We start from the raw sequence: 11,285 nt of genomic DNA, 5'->3' as shown, positions 1-11,285 counted from the left end.
TTTAGGGGAATATGGTACTTTTTATTATAGATTTGAATTGTACGTGAAAAAGTAAGAAACTTTTGTATCAAACGTTTTTTCTGAAAGTGCCTCTATCAATCTTAAAATTGACCTTGAATGTAACTGTGATGAACTTTCAATAATTAATATTTCTATTATTATTACAAAAATCGTTACATGGTATAGGATTTTTTTATTTAATTTACTGCGCTCTACCTCCTCACAAGTGCGTGAGCACATGCTCAGGGACACCCTGTATATATGTATAAACGATATTTTTTTCAGCATGGGAATATAATTAATTTTCGACATTATATATGACCGATAATTACAAACTGATTGTAAAATTTATGAGGGAAAGAGGAACCGCGAATAATATCCTCTATAATTAGTTGTAAATATATAAATATAATAATATAATTATTTTTGAATTTATAACAGTTATCTGTATGAATTTTTTACATCATTCGAGAAAAGTATATATATATTTTATCTTTTTATTTAATGACTTACTATATATTCAAATTATTTTGATGATTACAAAAGTGCAGTTGTAAAAATGAACTATACTGATTGCTCTATCTCCACTAACTATATTTAATAAAGCTAATAATGTGTAATATTTACATACAATTACGGTCTATCATTTCGAAAGATCACCAAATACTGACAACGTTTTATAGATATGTATGATATTATGCATTATAAAAAATATTAAATAACATATGAGATTATATAAACTATTTCATAATCGATGCACAGATACAACGATGCAATAATCTGCCGAGCACATTTTCCCGAATAATTCTAATCTTTACACTACAATATACTAATAATCATATATCCACAAATTATAAATTTTAAGTAAAAATAAAGATAGAATTATTGCGCGGAAGTCACAAATATTTTAATATTTTAAATAATACTATATATTAAATGAAATAAGAGTACCGCTCACCAGATTCCGCGCCTTATTGGCTGTTATTTGTCAATTTTTAATTATCTTTAATTATAGAATTGTGTAACACATTGCACATGACGAGCGCTAAATCATCGAATCGAAATTGGAAATCGCTGTTGTGAGTACTGTTGTGGAAATTCAAGTTAGTTTATCAATAAAAAAGTTTGACTAGTTAAGATTAAGCTGCATTCACAGAAATTTATTGGCACATATATAAAAAGAGAATTCTACATATATTCTTCTATATTCTAATATATTTCATTCTTTCATAATACAATATTAACATTGCACTTTTAATCTTATAGTATCTACAATATCTACAATATGTACAATATCACAATATCCTCATAGAAAAAAAGTTAAAAAATTGTTTATGTATGATTTTAAAATACGTATATTATAAATCCTAAATTTTATTGCACACACTACCGATTAGAATGTACTTTGTGCATAATAGCGATATCAGTTGGATAATTTTTTGACAAGTTTTCAGTTGGTACGTAATGAGTGCCTTCGAAATGAGAATAGTATCGTCCTATCTCTACATTATTTATCCATTTTGGTGGACAACTTGATACAGTATCTAAAATAAAAAAATATATTTTATATATTTATGCGCATGCATAAAGAGATAAAAAATGGTATAAAATATATATAATTGTTTTAGCCGCTCTTGTAACAGCTATTACTAACGGGCCTCGAAGACCTTTAGTTTCTTTACGTGTAAAAAATGATACCTTTCTTTGTAATAATGCTTTAATATACAGAGAGAGCCTTTATATTACTTTAAGATACAGAGAGAGCCTTTATATTGCTCGAGCACACTGCCCAACCTACCCGATCATACCGATACGCTCTCAAACCACCTAATTCGAATCGCTCATTAACAGGGCTGGCGTTAGGGGCGTGCGAACGGTGCGTTGCACGCGGCCCCGCGATTTGACCGGCCCCGCGCTATCTAAGCAGTCAAATTCATTATAATGCTATATTACATGTGTCTCTATCCGACAGCTAATTGAAACAAGCTTATCGTATGACGCATGTATTAGGCCGATATTATATTTTTCATGCGACAAATGTGTAATAGCAAATAAATATAAAATAGATTTCAATGAAAGATAATATAGAAGTTTTAAGTCCAGCATTTTAAATCGCACCCGGCCCCGCTCAGGTTAGAACCGGCCCTACTCATTAACAATAATTTATATGATTTATAAGAGAGAATGCTACTAATATCTTATATTATACATACTTTGTGGTGCATAACATACTATATTATTTTCCGTAAGAATTATATAGTGCGGTTGATAGATAAATCTGGAATTGCCTGATTTGTAAGTATAACATTTGCAGAAGCATATGTGCCGAGTTTCACAGCATTCGCTGAGATGTGGAGCTACAGATTAATTGTTTTTTGTACGAACGCAGCTTTATATTTGTAATTCCACCCAATTACATCTAGAGAAATGATTTATTTAGAACTAATAAAATTTTGTTCAGATAAATAAATTCTCTTATTGATGGGCCTAATAGTACTTTATTAATTTCAAGCTTATTTACTTATTTGACTACATATTCCATGTCAACTAAGTGAATTTATTAGTATTCAATAAAATATTTATTTGAGATACATTAAAGGTTATTCTGGGTGCAGTAGCGAAAGACATGATAATATTAGAACGTCGGTCACATCTCACATATATATTTCGTGCAAAAAATAAAAATTTACAATGTACTTACGTATGAAGATATCCGTGTAGCTTCCCAAGCCCGAACTTTGTAAAGCTCACTATTTCGTTATCCATTTTCCTTTTACACTATATTGAACATTAACTGTTAAACACAAAAGCACTGTTGAAAAAAATTACACCGTGCACGTATAACCGGACGAGAAAAATTGAAGAAAATGAGCTTACTCGCTATATACGCAGTAATATGGAATGCCAGGCAGCACCGAATAACGCACAACGAATAAGTCGTACACGCGCTTCACATGTTCTCGCGGCGCGGCGCTCGTCACAACTTCGGACAATAGAAGAGCGCTGAAATCGTGGTTTCTGATTTCAATATAGCATCTATTTGACCAAAAGAAATCCTTACTTGGATTTTCAATTTAAATATCGCGTTTATTTCATATCTAAAAAATATGTCTTTACATGGCACAACTATACGTAAATAAAATTAATTAGTTGCACCAAGTAACTCTCATAGCCGCAATCTAATAAAAATTTTGTTTGCACAAATAAATGTATGTCGTATTCAAATAAATGGTATTCTAATGTACTAATTTATTTGAATATAATAAATCATTTCTCTGGGTGTATCACACCAGTAGGAGGATTACATTTCTCAGTCGAAGGCAAATATACACAGAAAAAAAGGACATTCTTATTTTGAAAATATATTTATTTTTAACATGGAAATCTTAAAATGAGGTTATATTGCGTTAATTAAAGAAAAATATAATTGCTTGAATAATTGCTTACTTGAATGAAGCTATTTTATATAGTTCAATCAAGAAAAATATATTCTTATGATTTAAGATTTAATTTCCTTGACTGGAAAAGAAACAATGTTAGATAGAAAATAACATTTTTAAATCAAGGATTATAATTTTCTTAAAGTAGAATTAAATAATTATATATTCTTGCGGTGACAATTACAATATTAAAATAAGATTATATTGTTGAAATATAAAATTATTGAATAGATAATATTGTTGAAATATAAAATTATTAAATTCTTCTAAGAAAATATTATAAATTGTTGCGTATATACGAAACAATAAACGCGTTAGTTTAAGTACCTATATAAATTTTGATTTGACAAAATTTTATTTTTTTTCTGTGTAACTAGACTACACTGATAAAAAAATTGATGATAAAATTGACTATAATTGCATGGTAAAAAAATTATAGTCAGGATACTCATTTTTATAGTAAATTTTACTATAATACTGGTAATATAAACTATATACGCATGGTACCGAGAAACAATGAAACTTTTTACTATAATTTATAATAATATCAAATATCATATAAGTAAAAAATAAAAGAAAGGAATAATACTATAATTTTACTATTCATATAGTCATTGTAACATTAATGATGGTAAATATTACTATATTATTATCTTCCGTTTAGATATTAATATAGTAGTAATAAATGAAAAAAATTATAATAACAGCTATATCTAAATAGTACGTGGAACCTGATGAATAGTACATTTAACAACATTTGTAAAATTTAAATTAATTTTACATATGTGGTATAAACAAAACCTTTTGTATGTACGTTGTAAGCATGTGTCTAATTCATCATGACTTATTGTAATTAATATCTCTTGTTAATATTGGGATTTTATGTATCAATTATTTCGTACATTTTATATCGTGATGTAAATATTAAGCAGTAAAATAGAAAGATAGAATGATAAATGCAAACATCGGCTATAACTCTTATATACAAATCGCAGAAATATTTGCCGTAGCGACAAGTATGTCCCGATATTCACTGCCAATACTAAAAATCTGTAATATACATAATATGTATTATAGGTTTTCAGTACTGATAGTGAATTTCGCAGGATCACGGGTGGCGTTCGTCCCGGCAAAGGGAGAAAGAACATCCTTAAAAACGGCTGTCTATATTATGGGCCCGGGATTACAGGCCCTGTGTCGACGCTACCCTTCGGAGACGGAGGCAAAAGATCGGCGGAAGAAGACCGTCGATAAAAAATCGCCACGAATTTGGAAGATTTAAATTCTCGGGGCCGTTTCGACTCCCGATACGGTGTTGTCGCGGGGCGCCGCGAAATCTATCGTGTAGCGGCGCGATTGGCCGCGTATCCGCGCACCCCTTGCGCGCAGGATTCACGCCGTTATCGACTCTGGATCGCGAGATCCAGGGACTCACTCTGATACGGGTGCTCGTGCGGTGTAGTTCTGTGGTTTGTGAAATTGTTGATAGTAGGTATACAAGGCGGGTTCTAACTCGGGGATCTCAGGGGGGTGAGGGGAGAGGGGAACCGGGGGAGGGGTAATGACGTCACGCGAGGAGGGGTAATGACGCCACGCGGGGGGTAATGACGTCACGCGGGGAGGGGTTGATGACGTCACGCGGGAGGGGGGTTGATGACGTCACGCGGGGGTTAATGACGTCACGCGGGGGGGGGAGGTAATGACGTCACGCGGGGAGGGGTAATGACGTCACGCGGGGGGGGGGTAATGACGTCACGCGGGGGAGAGGGACCTCCCCGGTACACCCCTCACCCCTCACCCCAATATAAGTAACAGCTCTCGCGGTAGCCCACCCCCTCACCCCTCACCCCCTCACCCCAAATCGCAAGTAATATTATATTACATGCCCGGTTATCGCAATGATAAGTAATTTTATCGCAATGATAAGTAATATTATATTACATACCCGGTTATATCGCAATGATAAATAATGTTATCGCAATGATAAGTAATATTATATTATATTACCCGGTTATCGCAATGATAAGTAATTTTATCGCAATGATAAGTAATATTATATTACATGCCCGGTTATCGCAAGTATAAGTAATATTATATTACATGCCCGGTTATCGCAATGATAAGTAATATTATATTACCCGGTTATCGCAATGATAAGTAATTTTATCGCAATGATAAGTAATATTATATTACATGCCCGGTTATCGCAATGATAAGTAATATTATATTACATACCCGGTTATCGCAAGTATAAGTAATATTATATTACATACCCGGTTATCGCAATGATAAGTAATTTTATCGCAATGATAAGTAATATTATATTACATACCCTAACGCGTCGGAACATGTTTTCGCAAACAAACGGCGACCCCCAGAATCATCTTCCACGATTTTTTCTCGGAAGGAATGCAACGCGTATCAGCGCCGATGTTCGGCTGCTTCGCGCCTTTGTTTCAAAGATAAGAAAGGATTAGATAAAATATGTATATAAGAAAAATTGGATGTTTTATCGCAATGATAAGTAATATTATATTACATACCCGGTTATCGCAGTGATAAGTAATATTATATTACATACCCTAACGCGTCGGGACATGTTTTCGCAAACAAAATAGCTCTCCCCGGTACACCCCCTCACCTCCTATAAACAATATAAACAGCGGTATTTCTTTGAAGAGGATTGGGCGGGTGGGAATACGTGCGAAGAAATTACATGATTTAGACTTATCTAATCTCTTTATTCTTCTTTTTATACATATTTTTTTTCTTACACACTATGTGGATTAAAAGCTAAAGCTGCCAGCTCGCAATCGACGAGTTGATCCTTGTTGAAGGTGTCGCTAGCGCGTATTACATTCGATACTTCTTTCGGATCCGTTACAGTGGACGCGATATTGGAGAATAGCGTAAATTTGACATCAACTGTCTCGGTCACTCTAACCAATCGATCAAAATTTACATCTATACATTGATCGAGATCGAACATACGGTGTAACGTCGATTCGATCATCATCATGCGTACGTATGAAGATTCGAGACTTATGAGTTTAATGTCGTTAATCGTATGAACTCGCACTGTTAGCAGTCCAACACTTATAAAATTGTAGATGTCTTGAGAGCCGTTCCGAAGGAGATTTAGAATGTTATGACGTTGCTCACAGAGTCTCTTCCACGTTTCGAAAGATAATATCAGTTCCTTTCCCCGATGATCTCTTATGGCAATCACCACGTAACTCGGCGGACCCACGTTGATACCAATTTCAAGGAATTTGAATTCCGTAGCAGTCAATGCGTATCGTCTACCTAGTATACGAACCGCACGACGCTCCAACGAAATGCTACGGGAAAAATTAAAATTAAATAATAGTAATAATAATAAAATTTGTAAAAATAGAAAAATAGAGAAAGAAGTTAAACGAAACTTACTCGTCACATTTCTTCTCAAACAATGGAGTTTTATCACGACTCGACACGTAATTATTCACGCGTCTTCCGATGCTGCCGCTGCTGCTGTTTCTTTCGACGTAGTACATTTCTCTGGGGGGTTATGAAAAGTGAACCACCAAGTGAACGGTTAACGCGACACTGATCGTACAGGAATTAACCGAGTATACGTGACGCTCATCTTCCAAAAGTATAATGTGGTGGGAGATCAATGCTTCTAACGCTTTGAAATTTAGGAGAAGGGGGAGACGGCGCTCGGACAAAAGAATTCTTAGAAACGCAAGGAAAGGATTAGGGTGGGGAAATAAGAGATAACACATATTAATGTTTACATATTTTATTTTCTTGCAATTCTTTCTGGCGTTGCGACCACCAGTTAAATATTTTGAATACATTTTGTAATGCGCAATTCTTAACATGTTTTCCACATCGCATACTATTGGTAATATCTAATTTATTTAGAGAATCAATATCTTCGTAATCTGCATCCAAGGTTTCAATGATATAGCCGTTTCCCGCATCGTCTAGTATATCGGTAAGCCATTCTCGCTTTTCAAGTCCTTTAACGTACACGACAGACGATTCTTCTTCTTCTTCTTCGTGTATCGTATCAACGACAGCTGTTGTAATTACACGCTGAGCCAAACCATACGGAACGTTTCCGTCTTCCCATTGTAATCCGTGATGATTTCTAATCAGCCATGAGACTTGACATCGCTCAGATTTTGTAAGCACTCTCCACGGTACGGGACTTGCGAAAAAGTAATGCGAGAGAACATATCCCTTTCTCAGGATTGCCGCTTCCTTCACGACAAAATTTCTCCCGACAATAAATCCTTGCAGATCCATAAACGTTGGTACGGACATGATGAGATCTCTCTCGTCGCGAGGAATGACGACACTCTAAAACCAACGCCTCGCAACACTTTGATTTATATATCCTGCTCCTCTTCCCCTCTCTCTCTTGTGTCGCGAACACTTAGGTGATTTTGCGTACAACGTTGGTCAACGGATTGTACTGGATCACGCGATCGTGTATGATGAGACAGTACGCAGTGGTATTCGTCGGCACGTTCTCCTTACACTCGAATTCCAATCTCACATCCACGGTTGCGCTCTTGACCGATTCGTTTTGTCGAGAACAATCGATAATCACGAACGGACCGTTACGTAGAAACATCGAGACGGTGAGACTCGGCTCGAGATACTCGTATCCGTAATAATTCTTGCAGAAGCGCGTGTACGTGTCGTACAGAATGGACCATCTGTTTTTATCGAAATCCAGGTTCATATCATCGTACGGATAACATTCCGAGTTCAGATAGAGTTTCACGTTGATCAATTTGCAGTCGTCGAATCGACTCGTATCCTCAGACATAACATTCTTCCGGCCTGTTTGCAGAGCGAAGACAACGTAGCGTGGTTTCTCCAGCTGAGTCGCGGTCTTAATGGCCCACGAATGCTTGGTTGTACGCTGCAATAGCGGATACTCGTATAGATCCCACGAGCGAAAACCCATGCTGAGATATCGTCCGTGCTTTCCAAAGCACGCAGCATCGACAGTTTTTCGATCTCGCTCAACAGCACGTGTGGCATTCGCCATTGTATCTTGAATATGTTGATCGCAGGCTCCAGCGTTGAATCTCCAAGCAGACAATTGTTGTCGTTGCGCGATCGTATTAAGATCAATTCGTGACGAGCGTTAATCACCACGCGTTTGTAATCCTCGCAAAATCCCAATAACATGTAGAGCGGTACGCAAAAATTAAAGTGACCATTCGCATTGGTCGACGCATCCCAGCCGGCGTTCCTCATAATAACACTTCTATCGGATGATATCGTTACATAGTTTTTGAGCGTAGTAGTTATTCCTACGTTTCTATTGCGATCAATCTCAACGCCATCGAGTTCGTATCGAATCTCATCGAACATGAATGCGACGCAATTATTTCCCAGTGCCACATCAACTCCTCCGTCAGCTGGTGGTCTGTTTTTCGTTAGTTCTCCCTCGATGTATAGGAAACTCTCATACGGCAACGTATACAGATCCTGTTGTTGTATGGGTATTCTTATCTCGTCACTGTATCCGAACGTTGTATTGGCGAACGGGTTGTACGTGTGAGTCTCGATCTTGACGATACGATCGTCGAAGATTGGCGCGTCACCGATGTTGAGGATGCCGGTCATCGTTCAGCTGTTTCGCACCGCGAATCCCAAAGATTGTAAAAACGCAACGTTCGATGCACTGAGTTTCTTTTTCTTGAATGATTGGATATTAGCAAACGTCGACGTTGTTGTTGTTGTAGCTGGCCTCGTAAAGATTGCGTTATCTCTCACGTCTTTCGATCCGTTCAACACGAGCATCTCATACGTCGCATACGTATGTTATCGCCGTAGCCGTCGTACGTGTAATCTTACGGTGATCTCTTCTCCTCGAAAATCGAGCAATCGTCCGTTCTGGTCGACAACGCGTAACGTTAAATCCGTAATGCTCCGCGCGATGATCGGTAGGTAAATGATCTGCGCCGGCGTTTCCGATATCTTATATCCCGGTGGTACCCTCGGTGAAAATTCATGTATCGTATGAACGAGTTTGCCGTTGTTGTACGCGCCCGCGGTCACGTTACACTCTACGCGGATAATATTCACGTTGATAATGTTAATCGGCATGTTCGATTTGTACCATTTTCGCGGCTCGAGAATACGATTCGAGAATCCTAGCAACGATCCAATGTTGTCGGGCTTGCTAAAGTTTATTCTGTATGCGCATTTGATCTCGCTCCTCATCGTATTGTAATTAGCGCGGAGCACTATCGGATATTCTCCATCTTCATAGTCACCGTCGTCAATGTGTTTCTTATCGCGATGTTTCCGTGAAATTGCATGTTTCAAAAATGCATGTATATCTCGCAACTCGTAGGATCCCTCGGGAATCGTAATTTCCGCGTCGTCTTTGCCAAAGTAAAATTTATTATTCGAGGAATTCACATTCGGTATCGTGTGATAAGTCTCAAAATCCGTTAGACCGAGCTCGTATGCATCGTCGCCCAAATCTACGGCGGGAAAGAAGTTTGCCGCGAGAACGCTACTCTTCCCAGTCAACGTGAATGTCATAGACATGTCGGTAAAACTGTTTAACGAATACTGAATTAAATAGCGCAATATCAGTCTTTAAATTCACACGCATCGACCGTTCGAAGAAACTGCAAGCACAATTGTCCGCAGATGCTCTGATCGTAAGTTTGAACAGATGTGTGATTGTACTGTATCTTCGTTACGTTTCGTCCGAAATATCGCACCAATTTATTCGGTGGTCGAAGATTGCCGAAACTGTCGAAATATACGACACGATCTCCCCTCTTTGCGTACGCTACCCAATGAGTACCCGGTCCTTCGACGCTATCCAAATTTACGATACCGCTCTCGTTTCGAAATATACCACCGATCGGTAAAGAGTCGCGCATAAAAACACCTCTAAAATATGGAATGCGCACACGTCTTGCCAGTTGTAGCAATTGTACGTTGGTAGTTGCGCCCTGCGGCATTTTTAGCGTCTCTTTGACATTTTTCTTTTTTTCTTCTCGTTGACACTCCTCGTCCGTATTTGTAAGGAGCGAGATATAATCCGCGACCTTCCATGGCGCGATTGTGACGTAGCATCTCTTGCAAGTGACGTTGCGCGGCTTTTCCGTTGTTCACCGCCTTCGCTACACCCGCCGCTCCACCGATCAGGGATCCGAGCGCACCCAACATTGGTAGAATCGGCAACACGCCGCCGCGTTTCGCTACCGGAAGTATTCGTTTCTTCGCCGTATTTTTCTTCGTCTTCGTCTTCGTCTTTGTCCTCTTCATACCCATACCGAGCTTCGTCTTGGCTTTCATCGCTGCCCAGACAGCTGTGGCGGCGGCTCTCTCACCGAGAGTCGAATCTCCCGCACCGATGCGATTTCGCGCTTTCTCGGCGAGTATCCTATCCGCCGCGTGTCTCTCGGTGAGATCGTTGCTCCGAGAGTATGCTATATCGTGTTCACGACACGCCGCGTCCAATGGATTGATACCACGATCGCCTCTGGCTAATCGCTTCTGCAACCGCGTGCCTGGACCGCAAAACTGATAGCCGGGAATATGAAATTCGATCGGAAACGCGTTTATTGCACGATTTAAGAGACCGCTGCCTCTCACAATTCTCGCTGACATACGTAGCAATCTTTTATTAACGGTGGCGGACCGTCGATGTGCGTTCGCTGCCACGGCTGATTGTAATGTCGCATGCACGAACGATATTGTTGAACCTCCGAATCAACCTTTATATATTCTGGAAGCTTGTCCCACAATCGTTCCACGTAATCACCAAAATTTTGCAGTAAAACAATCTTTGGGATATACTGCAGTTGCTCG

The sequence above is a fragment of the Camponotus vicinus genome, unplaced genomic scaffold (assembly GCF_025532165.1).
Source record: "Camponotus vicinus isolate PSW18456_S1 unplaced genomic scaffold, iyCamVici1.0 SCAF_14, whole genome shotgun sequence".
In the NCBI taxonomy this organism is placed as follows: Eukaryota; Metazoa; Arthropoda; class Insecta; order Hymenoptera; family Formicidae; genus Camponotus; species Camponotus vicinus.
The sequence above is the reverse complement of the archived record's forward strand: the minus strand, read 5'-3'. Positions refer to the sequence as shown.